This window comes from Rhinatrema bivittatum, chromosome 5 (genome assembly GCF_901001135.1).
Source record: "Rhinatrema bivittatum chromosome 5, aRhiBiv1.1, whole genome shotgun sequence".
In the NCBI taxonomy this organism is placed as follows: domain Eukaryota; kingdom Metazoa; phylum Chordata; class Amphibia; order Gymnophiona; family Rhinatrematidae; genus Rhinatrema; species Rhinatrema bivittatum.
Genome location: NC_042619.1, coordinates 148,556,776 through 148,568,831, shown reverse-complemented (window position 1 = coordinate 148,568,831; position 12,056 = coordinate 148,556,776).

The window sequence follows — 12,056 nt, the reverse complement described above, 5'->3', positions numbered from 1 at the left end:
ACTCTGCAATGCCTTCTTCAAGACTACTACGACTTGCTGGAGGCGCCAGCCGTCTGGAATCCACGACCTGCAGGAGGCGCCTGCATCCAGACCTATCCTCAGTCTTCAGGGGAATCTCCTAAGTCCCAGCGGCCGGTTCCCTACGGGCTCCTCCTGGGGTGATCACAAGCTTCCAGGGTGAAGTCTTCTTTCAACATCTACAGCATTCGGCCTCGCCCTTAGACGGTAGAGACCTAAGGGGGTTGATTCCTTTTTGGGTAGCGCTGACTCTACCTTGGAACAGGGGTCCACCTTCTGATTCATAACATGAGTTTGGGGGGATGAAGGGAGGGGAGATGTGAATGGGATGGAGAGTGAGGGCAGGGAAGACACCCCTCCGGGACTGGAAGTGGCACCCCTGTCAGGCAGGCAGCCAGCACCCCGCCAGAGACTGAGGGCCATTCGATTTAGCTGCTAGGAGAACGAGCTGCTGATAGCTGGTGTGCTGGAACAGTATGCATACCTGTTTGGCAACAGAGCAGCGAAGACCAGCAAGGCAGCTAAAGTCCAGCTATGGAAGGGAATAGCTGACAAGATCAGCCGGCACAGTGGCATGCCACGAACATGGGAGCAGGTATCGCACCGATATCGGTATGTCAAGGCTCAGCTGAAATCAAAAGTTGCCACATGCAGGAAGTACCAGCAGCAGACAGGTGGAGGGGCACCTTGTCCAACTGTGATAACCCACATGGAGCAGAGGTTACTGGAGCATCTGGGACCGGACGTTTTTGAAGACTCACTCACACGTTGCGGCTGGTAAATTCTCATCAGCCATAAAGGCCCACCCAGCAACTGCTTCACACCTACTGGGTCAAACATTATGGGGTAGATTTTAAAAGGTGCACGCGGGAGTAGATTTGTTCACGCAACCCGGTGCGAACAAATCTACTCCCGATTTTATAACATGCACGTGCTGCCGCGTGCATGTTATAAAATACAGGGTCGGTGCGCAGAAAAGGCTGCGCAAAATTGGCAGCCTGCACGCGCCGAGCGGTGCATCCATCCTCCGTTCCCTCCAAGGCCGCTCCAAAATTGGAGCAGCCTCAGAGGGAGCTTTCCTTCCGGCCCCCCCCCACACACCTTCCCCTATCTAACCCACTCCCCAGCCCTAACTAATTCCCCCCTACCTTTATTTTACAAGTTACGCCTGCCTGAGGCAGGCGTAACTTGCACAAGCCGGCTGGCTGCCAGCGCACCATGTTCCGGTCCAGGGGCTGGTCCGGAGGCTGCGACCATGCCCCCGGAATGCCCACGATGATGCACCGGCCACGACACACCCACCGACACCCCCAGGGAAGCCCCGGGACTTACGCATCCCGGGGCTTGTGCGCACCGCCGAGCCTATGCAAGTTAGGCTCAGCGCACGCAGGGGGTGGAAGGGGCAGCTTTTCAGGGGTTACGCGCATATCTTACACGTGTAACCCTTTGAAAATCTGCCCCTATGTGTTTTTGCCATTCACAAAGAATGACCCAACCCCGGTAGTGAAACCCACACAGAAATTGGGATTAGATGATCACTTTCTAATCCCACAAAGTGCTCCTCTGATGGCAAAATGCTTGAAAGCTTGTTACCCCATATATACTTATGATGTTTTTCTTTTTCTTTTCTGTTTCCACAGCTCGCCTTCAGGAACGTCCGGGTCCCAGTCAGGAATTGCCAGAACCCAGCTGGCAAGGGGCAGGTGCAAGCCAGGCCATCCCTCTAATGCAGCATCCCTTACTGCTCGATGCTGAGACACAGGTGGAGCAAGAGGAGCATTACCACACAGGATTCCCCACCATTCACAGGGCTTAATGTGTCCCTGGATCTCGACACTTTCATACATGACACAGCAGGCTGGAGAGCAAGAACCAGCACCCCCTGCGCACTCTGAAAGCAGTGATGGGATCCCAGTATTGAGGCCTCATGGGCTTTCAAGCCCATCTAGCCAGCCAGCACCGACACATTCACCCCCACCATCACCCCCTGCAGCACCACCTGCAGAAACAGTGGGTGAGCCCATGATATCCTCGCAAGGCCGGCTCTTGCGAGCGGAAATCCAAAGCCTGCGCCGGGTAATGCAAAGGCAGAACCGGATCCTGCAGTTTGGGATTGCTGCTAGGTCCCAGGATGTGAACAACATAACTGCCTCCATCAGCACCCTGACCAACATAATGAGCCAGATCCTGGAGCACATGCCTTACCCGACATCGGAGTCCTCCTCACTGGCATCAACCCCCCGCAGCAGTCCAGCACGGGGACGATGCCGCAGGGGGTCGGCCCTCCAAAGCCATGCCGCCTCCAAGAGGCAAGGGCCCGCGTGGCAAAGGGCCCTACAGTGGAACCTCATGGCCAAAAAAGGCCTTCTCTCCAGCTTTTCTGTATGGGCCCTCCACAGAGTTCCGATGCCGTTATGATGGAATAAAACGGATCAGCGTGGGCCCTTCACAAAGTTCCTGTGCCGTCTAAATGGAAGGAAATGGATCAGCGTGGGCGCTTCACAGAGATTCTGTGCCATCTAGATGGAAGGAAACAGATCAGTGTGGGCCCTTCACAGAATTCCCGCGCCTTCTAGATGGAAAGAAACGGATCAGCGTGGGCCCTTCACAGAGATCCTGTGCCATCTAGATGGAAGAAAACGGATCAGCGTGGGCTTACCTCTTCTCATCTGCTCCAAGAGCTGGCTGCGTGCTGCGGGGTGTCTCCAATTCTCATCTGCTCCAAGCGCTGGCTGCGTGCTGCGGGGTGTCTCCACTTCTCATCTGCTCCAAGCGCTGGCTGCGTGCTGCGGGGTGTCTCCTCTTCTCATCTGCTCCAAGCGCTGGCTGCGGGCTGCGGGGTGTCTCTTCTTCTCATCTGCTCCAAGCGCTGGCTGCGTGCTGCGGGGTGTCTCCACTTCTCATCTGCTCCAAGCGCTGGCTGCGGGCTGCGGGGTGTCTCCTCTTCTCATCTGCTCCAAGCGCTGGCTGCGTGCTGCGGGGTGTCTCCACTTCTCATCTGCTCCAAGCGCTGGCTGCGTGCTGCGGGGTGTCTCCACTTCTCCTCTGCTCCAAGCGCTGGCTGCGTGCTGCGGGGTGTCTCTTCTTCTCATCTGCTCCAAGCGCTGGCTGCGTGCTGCGGGGTGTCTCCTCTTCTCATCTGCTCCAAGCGCTGGCTGCGTGCTGCGGGGTGTCTCCTCTTCTCATCTGCTCCAAGCGCTGGTTGCGTGCTGCGGGGTGTCTCCTCTTCTCATCTGCTCCAAGCGCTGGCTGCGTGCTGCGGGGTGTCTCCTCTTCTCATCTGCTCCAAGCGCTGGCTGCGTGCTGCGGGGTGTCTCCTCTTCTCATCTGCTCCAAGCGCTGGCTGCGTGCTGCGGGGTGTCTCCTCTTCTCATCTGCTCCAAGCGCTGGCTGCGTGCTGCGGGGTGTCTCCTCTTCTCATCTGCTCCAAGCGCTGGCTGCGTGCTGCGGGGTGTCTCCTCTTCTCATCTGCTCCAAGCGCTGGCTGCGTGCTGCGGGGTGTCTCCACTTCTCATCTGCTCCAAGCGCTGGCTGCGTGCTGCGGGGTGTCTCCTCTTCTCATCTGCTCCAAGCGCTGGCTGCGTGCTGCGGGGTGTCTCCTCTTCTCATGTGCTCCAAGCGCTGGCTGCGTGCTGCGGGGTGTCTCCTCTTCTCATGTGCTCCAAGCGCTGGCTGCGTGCTGCGGGGTGTCTCCTCTTCTCATCTGCTCCAAGCGCTGGCTGCGTGCTGCGGGGTGTCTCCTCTTCTCATCTGCTCCAAGCGCTGGCTGCGTGCTGCGGGGTGTCTCCTCTTCTCATCGTGCTCCAAGCGCTGGCTGCGTGCTGCGGGGTGTCTCCTCTTCTCATCTGCTCCAAGCGCTGGCTGCGTGCTGCGGGGTGTCTCCTCTTCTCATCTGCTCCAAGCGCTGGCTGCGTGCTGCGGGGTGTCTCCTCTTCTCATCTGCTCCAAGCGCTGGCTGCGTGCTGCGGGGTGTCTCCACTTCTCATCTGCTCCAAGCGCTGGCTGCGTGCTGCGGGGTGTCTCCACTTCTCATCTGCTCCAAGCGCTGGCTGCGTGCTGCGGGGTGTCTCCTCTTCTCATCTGCTCCAAGCGCTGGCTGCGTGCTGCGGGGTGTCTCCACTTCTCATCTGCTCCAAGCGCTGGCTGCGTGCTGCGGGGTGTCTCCACTTCTCATCTGCTCCAAGCGCTGGCTGCGTGCTGCGGGGTGTCTCCACTTCTCATCTGCTCCAAGCGCTGGCTGCGTGCTGCGGGGTGTCTCCACTTCTCATCTGCTCCAAGCGCTGGCTGCGTGCTGCGGGGTGTCTCCATCTTCTCATCTGCTCCAAGCGCTGGCTGCGTGCTGCGGGGTGTCTCTTCTTCTCAATCTGCTCCAAGCGCTGGCTGCGTGCTGCGGGGTGTCTCCTCTTCTCATCTGCTCCAAGCGCTGGCTGCGTGCTGCGGGGTGTCTCCTCTTCTCATCTGCTCCAAGCGCTGGCTGCGGGCTGCGGGGTGTCTCCTCTTCTCATCTGCTCCAAGCGCTGGCTGCGTGCTGCGGGGTGTCTCCTCTTCTCATCTGCTCCAAGCGCTGGCTGCGTGCTGCGGGGTGTCTCCATCTTCTCATCTGCTCCAAGCGCTGGCTGCGTGCTGCGGGGTGTCTCCATCTTCTCATCTGCTCCAAGCGCTGGCTGCGTGCTGCGGGGTGTCTCCTCTTCTCATCTGCTCCAAGCGCTGGCTGCGTGCTGCGGGGTGTCTCCTCTTCTCATCTGCTCCAAGCGCTGGCTGCGTGCTGCGGGGTGTCTCCTACTTCTCATCTGCTCCAAGCGCTGGCTGCGTGCTGCGGGGTGTCTCCACTTCTCATCTGCTCCAAGCGCTGGCTGCGTGCTGCGGGGTGTCTCCACTTCTCATCTGCTCCAAGCGCTGGCTGCGTGCTGCGGGGTGTCTCCTCTTCTCATCTGCTCCAAGCGCTGGCTGCGTGCTGCGGGTGTGTCTCTTCTTCTCATCTGCTCCAAGCGCTGGCTGCGTGCTGCGGGGTGTCTCCACTTCTCATCTGCTCCAAGCGCTGGCTGCGTGCTGCGGGGTGTCTCCACTTCTCATCTGCTCCAAGCGCTGGCTGCGTGCTGCGGGGTGTCTCCACTTCTCATCTGCTCCAAGCGCTGGCTGCGTGCTGCGGGGTGTCTCCACTTCTCATCTGCTCCAAGTGCTGGCTGCCTGCTGCTGTGTCTCATCCTGGGCCTCCTGCTCCCATGCTGCTGTGTCTCATCCTGGCCCTCCTGCTCCCTTGTTGCTGTGTCTCATCCTGGGCCTCCTGCTCCCCTGCTGCTGTGTCTTGACCTGCTCCAACATTGCTGCTGCTGGACCCTGTGCTTGTTCTCCTGCTGCCTGCATGCCTGTATTCACTAATAAACTGTTCCTACGCATGTAATTATGTTACCACACATTAACTTTCTAATGTTTTAATGTTTCTATGTTCTTAATGTTACAATGTAAAAATAGCTTGACCCCATCTTGCTATTATCCTGTTATAATGTGAACCGATGTGATGTACCCCAACGAATGTCGGTATACAAAAGCAAATAAATAAATAAAAAATAAATAAAATAAATAAAAACTTTGCTGCCATGGCTCTTTGGCTGTCCTCTTTCTGTGCACTCTTTCAACATGGACAGTCTGGGGCCTTTGCTGGAACTTTGCTGCCGTGGCTCTTTGGCTGTCCTCTTTCAGTGCACACTTTCAACATGGACAGTCTGGGGCCTTTGCTTTTGCTCACATTGTACAGCATCATGTACTTATCTCTTACCAGCAGTACTTTAGCTTGAGGGGTGCCACTTCCAGTTTCTAGATTTTCTTTGTGTAATCAAGATTCTGCTATATGGTTAAATTGCTATACCTGTAAATGTAATTCTGCTGTTTGCATATATATTTGGTACAGGTTCATAATGAAATTGTTGTTCAGTTAACATGGATAATTGTAAGATGTCTGATTACCTAAGACATTGGCATTATTGTCAGCAGTGCAATACTACAATGTGTTAATAAACTGCACACAGCTTGAATAAGGGATCTTGATGTGTCTCTGCCCTCGTGTTTCTTTATTGTTAAGGGTTGCACATGGGTGAAGTATTGTTTATGTGGCTTTCATTCTCCTGTGTGACACAGCTGTGTACATTAAATGCCAACACTTCATATAGTGTGCATTTACAGGCTGGGTGTTTAAGGCAATGAAGGTGGAGTTTCAAGGAGGGTACAGTATACTTAATGTGAAAGGTTGGAAATGTCCAATACAAGGGTATGTCGCAACATACAAGTAATGTTGTTCTAGAACAAAGTAGTGAGGTTAATAGTGAGTGCAAGTAAGAAAGCATGGTGTGTGTGTCACACTGTATTGTGACCTTTATACATTGCCAGAGACAGTGTGACAAAGAAGGTGCTTATAAAAATAGAAAAATTGATAGTGGTAGTACATGGAAGGTTCAATTAGTCAAAGATACTTTTTAAAAGCAAGCCATGTTTTCTGTCCATACCTTTTGGCCATGGGAGAGTGCCATCTGACTTTTCCTATGAAAGTTGAATTAACAGCACATTAACTCCCTGTCTAAGATGCAGCAGACAAAGAACATGGCGTGCTATGCAGATTCACATGGGTCTTACAATATACCCTTACACTGCTAGTTATTGACAAACAGCTTACACTGCTAGTTATTGACAAACAGCTATGCTATTAGCCTATTACATTATAAACAGGTCACTACATTGTACATATGCCGTTCTAATAGTTTTTAGGGCTTCAGTGTAGCACTGCTTGAATACCCTTAAGGGGAATTTGTGCACACTCACAGCAGAAGCCAGATCAGTAGGCCTGACAATTTTTTCTGTACTATAAGAAGCATTATGGCACTGACCATCTGCATACACCCTTGCTTTGGGAGTGTGTACAGTAGGTATAAGGGAAGCCTTAGTTAAAACTTACTTAACATACCCACAAGGGAGGCCAGTACAGGCATGGGAGTCTGACTGTAGAGGTTTTCCTGATACAGAACAACACACCACTCTGCTACTTGCTACCTCAGCAGATGCTGTTCCACACAGTACTGATGTAGGCCTGCTGTGCCTTTGTGGGAACGCACTTTAGACTGTGTAAGAACACTCACTCCAAGCACAGCTAACTTGAACACAATGGTGGTAAAATGTATTATATAAAATACACTAATTTGTTAAAGGGGAGCCCCAGGTGTTCTCAATTTCTGCCAGGATCCTTTCTCAGTCTCTGTCCTCCTCCACTGCAGGGGCTCGTGCGGTCGGCACAGCTCAGTCGGGGCAAGAGCCCGCTCACCCCTCCCTTCTGTGAGCCAGCAGTGAACAGTGAACCGGGAAATTAAGAGAAAAAAAGAGACAAGAGGGCTCAGAAACCTGCAAAATAAAGAGAAGCAGCAGGACCACGTGGTGAGTGATACTGCTCCCACCCCCAACCCAGCCGTCTAGCCCAGCACTGTTTTCAGGCCCTTAAATTGCAGACACTCCCTGGGGCGTTGCGCACCAGGCGTCGCGCACCCGAAGGAGCGCAACCTAAGGGGCCTGCCCCTTAGTGCGCTCCTTGGAGCGTCCCAGAGCAAGAGCCATTACCCACCCTTATCCATCCATCCAGCGATCACACATCCACCCATCCAGTCTCCAGCGGCACTCATCCAGTCTCCAGCAGCACTCATCCAATCTCCAGCGGCACTCATCCAATCTCCTGCAGCACTCATCCAGTCCCCAGAGGCACTCAACCAGCAGCACTCATCCAGTCTCCTGCAGCACTCATCCAGCAGCACTCATCCAGTCTCCTGCAGCACTCATCCAGTCCCCAGAGGCACTCATCCAGCAGCACTCATCCAGTCTCCTGCAGCACTCATCCAGTCTCCAGAGGCACTCATCCAGTCCCCAGAGGCACTCATCCAGCAGCACTCATCCAGTCTCCTGCAGCACTCATCCAGTCTCCAGAGGCACTCATCCAGTCCCCAGAGGCACTCATCCAGCAGCACTCATCCAGTCTCCTGCAGCACTCATCCAGTCTCCAGCAGCACTCATCCAGCAGCACTCATCCAGTCCCCAGAGGCACTCATCCAGCAGCACGCATCCAGTCTCCTGCGGCACGCATCCAGTCTCCAGAGGCACGCATCCAATCTCTAGCAGCACTCATCCAGGCTACAGAAGCACACATCCAGTCTCTAGCAGCACATCCAAGCTCCGGTAGCACTCATCCAGCACCGATCCAACCTGAACAATAATGTACTACCGACCACGCACCTACAAATCACTCATCCCAATCATGATTTCCCCCACTACACAGTTACTAGGACTCACCCTATTCACCATAATCCTATTCAACGCCCAATCTCTCACCAACAAAACTCTTATACTCAACGACATACTGCAGGACACAACCCCAGACGTTTGCGCCATAACAGAAACATGGCTCAAATCCACGGACATCACACTCATTAACCAATTACCAACGCAGACTTACGATTTCTTCTCCATCCCAAGATAAAAAAAAAGAGGAGGGGGTATCTTCCTAGCTGCAAAAAAATCCTTAAGGTTCTCACACCACCCCATCAGTACAGTAACTAAACTAGAACTAGGATTGTTCAAATCAGAACAACTCCAAATCCTGCTAGTCTACGCCCCGCCAGGCTTACTAGAGTCAGACTCCTCTCCTATCATCGAAACCATAACTCTGCATCTCAATCTTGACTCCCCTGCTATAATCCTGGGTGACTTCAATTTACATGTTGACAAAGTTCCCCTCTCTACAAACTGTGAAGCCCTCCTCACCGCACTGTCAGCGATGGGATTCAGACAACAAATCAATAAACCCACCCACAAAGCAGGCCACACGCTCGATCTACTCTTTACAAACACTGGTATTTCTCTTACAAAACAACCAAATTGCAAAAAAGTCCCATGGTCAGATCATTCTCTAATCTCCACCAGTTTTTCCTTACCTCGATCAGACTCCAAACTCAACTCAAGACCCTCTTTCCTATACAGAAAACCTTGCAACTCGGAACATCTAAGTAAAGCTCTAACCTCGGATCTACCACTCATTGAAGTATCTACCCCTAACGCTGCCCTCCAATCCTGGTCAAAAATAACAAAATCTATAGCAAACACTCTCTGCCCACTGACAACCAAAACAAGGTCTGCTAATACATCCAAACGTCAACCCTGGTATAATGATGAACTACGAAAACTCAAACAATTACTTCGGCAAAAAGAAAGAAAATGGCGCAAAGCCCCTTCACCAGCCTCACTCTCTGATTACAAACGATCACTCCATCTTTACAAAAGTACCACGTTGAAAATCAAAAGAGACTACTATGCCCGAAAGGTTCATCATCTCAGCTTTGACTCAAAAGCTCTATTCGCCTTCGTTTCCAGCCTCACTAAACCTATCACTCCAGATATACCACCCGAACAAGCCCAGACTAAAGCAGACGAATTGGCTCTTCATTTTAACAAAAAAATATCGGATCTCCTTAATCAGCTGATTCCAAACACTACGTCTCCAGATAACACATATCTTCCCCAAAATAAAGACATCCAGCTTAATGCCTTTGAACCCATCACAATCACAGAGATACAAAATGTATTAAAAAGAATGAAACCGTCATCACACCCATTTGATCAAATCCCTACCAAAATGCTTCTTCTTATCCCGGACATAATAGCAAAAACCCTAGCAGATATTATAAACTGCTCCTTATCACATGGCATCTACCCAGATGACCTAAAAACTGCCTCAATCAAGCCACTGCTAAAAAAACCAAATCTAAATGCATGTGATCCCAACAACTTCCGCCCTATTTCCAACCTACCATTTATAGCTAAAATCATGGAAAAACTGGTAAACACCCAACTATCCAACTACCTAGAGGACCACAGTATTCTGTCCCCAAACCAATATGGTTTTCGCAAAGCCGCAAGCACCAAAACGCTACTAATTTCACTCATGGACTACCTACTCTCTGGTATTGATAAAGGCCAAGCATATTTTCTAATCCTCCTTGACTTCTCGGCGGCCTTTGACACCGTCAACCACGCCCTTCTTCTAAAACAGCTGGCAAACATTGGTTTAACAGGTGCCACACTAAACTGGTTCAAAACATTTCTAGAAAACAGAGGATACAGAGTCAAAATTCATAATAAAGAATCCCAATACCACCCTTCTAATAGAGGAGTGCCGCAAGGATCATCACTTTCACCCACCCTTTTCAATGTCTACCTGCTACCACTCTGTCAACTACTAACAAAATTAAGCCTGAAACATTTCCTTTTTGCAGACGACGTACAGCTCGTAATCCCTATAAAAGAATCAATCTCAAAAACAATGGAATACTGGGACAGTTGCCTATTAGAAATTAAACTTCTCCTCAACAGTCTAAACCTTGTACTCAATGCTTCGAAAACAGAATTCCTGCTCATATCACCGGAAAACAATAACACACTTCCTAAACCACCCACACTCCTTCAAACAACCCACGTAAGAGACTTAGGAGCCATCCTAGACAATCGTCTCAACCTCAAAACATTCATTAACCAAACCACCAAAGATTGCTTCTACAAATTACATATCCTGAAAAGAATAAAACCGCTGTTTCACACTCAGGACTTCAGAACAATCTTGCAAGCAATAATCTTTTCCAAACTAGATTATTGCAACTCATTACTATTAGGCCTCCCAGCTTCTTACACCAAACCTTTACAAATGGTTCAGAACTCTGCAGCCAGAGTCCTTACAAATTCCAGGAAAATTGACCACATTTCACCTATTCTCAAAAACCTCCATTGGCTTCCGATCCACTATAGAATCATGTACAAAACCATTAACATCATATACAAAACTATCAACCAACACACGCAACTTGACCTACAAATACCACTTAAAAAATTCACCTCCGCCAGGCCTATCAGGGAACACTAAAGAGTCACTCCAAATTCCAAAGGCCAAAACCTACCAACATAAATCTTTGAGTCTCAGAGCCTTCTCATCAGCAGGTCCAGCTCTCTGGAACTCGATCCCACCTGATTTGAGACAAGAGCCATGCTCTTTAACATTTAGGAAAAGACTAAAAACTTGGCTTTTCAAAAAAGCATTTCCAAGCCTTGAATAAAACCTCCTCTCACTAGCACTAACTTGTATGCAATAATGGAATGTAAACACGAATCAACCAACCTCAAACCCTCTCTCACTAATTCCTGCTGAATATTTATCATACTATTACCATTCACAACTGTCATATTTATTCATTTGATTACCTATGTACCGTTTCATTTTTCACTTGCTATTCTAATGTATCAATAGGCTGAAATGTAAATATTGTGCTGTTCAATTTCTCCCCTTCCATCCCAAGTTTATTTTCCTTGTTTTTTGTAACTTTCCCTCTCCCTTTTTCTGATTCACTGTATTTAAAGTTCAAGGTTCTTATTGAAAATATTGTTTTTTACGTTACGTTATGCTTTACACTCCTTGTTATTTGTAAACCGGGTTGATGTGATGCCTATCATGAAACTCGGTATAACAAAAACAATAAATAAATAAATAAATTTAGGTTACTTGTTGCATGACACTGTAAAAATTTGCTATTTCATATGCCCCATACAGAGCTGGTGTAGGCTGATTATGTGAGGCCAGCAAATAGGTGGTGCTGCAAAAGGTATTGTGCTGAGGGGAACGCTATGGCCATACCGTCTGATCAGAAATAAATACATAAACTGAGTGACAGCTTTTGCACAATCCCGGTGCCTGGAGTGTTATTGAATGCCCATCCAGACACACAGAAAGGTAATGAAGCACCTTTCTATGTACATGCAGTGTGTGAAGCTGCATGCTGGGAATAAGGCTGTGAAAACTATTTTTAGTACAAGCTGTAAATAATCATTATGTACTGTGACTCTCCAGGCTGCACAACATGCACACAGGCATGTGCCTTCCAATACAGTATAGAAGCTGACAACATAAATACTAAACGGTATATGAAAGGTGGCTTGGCCAAGGTACACATAAACAGTACATGAGG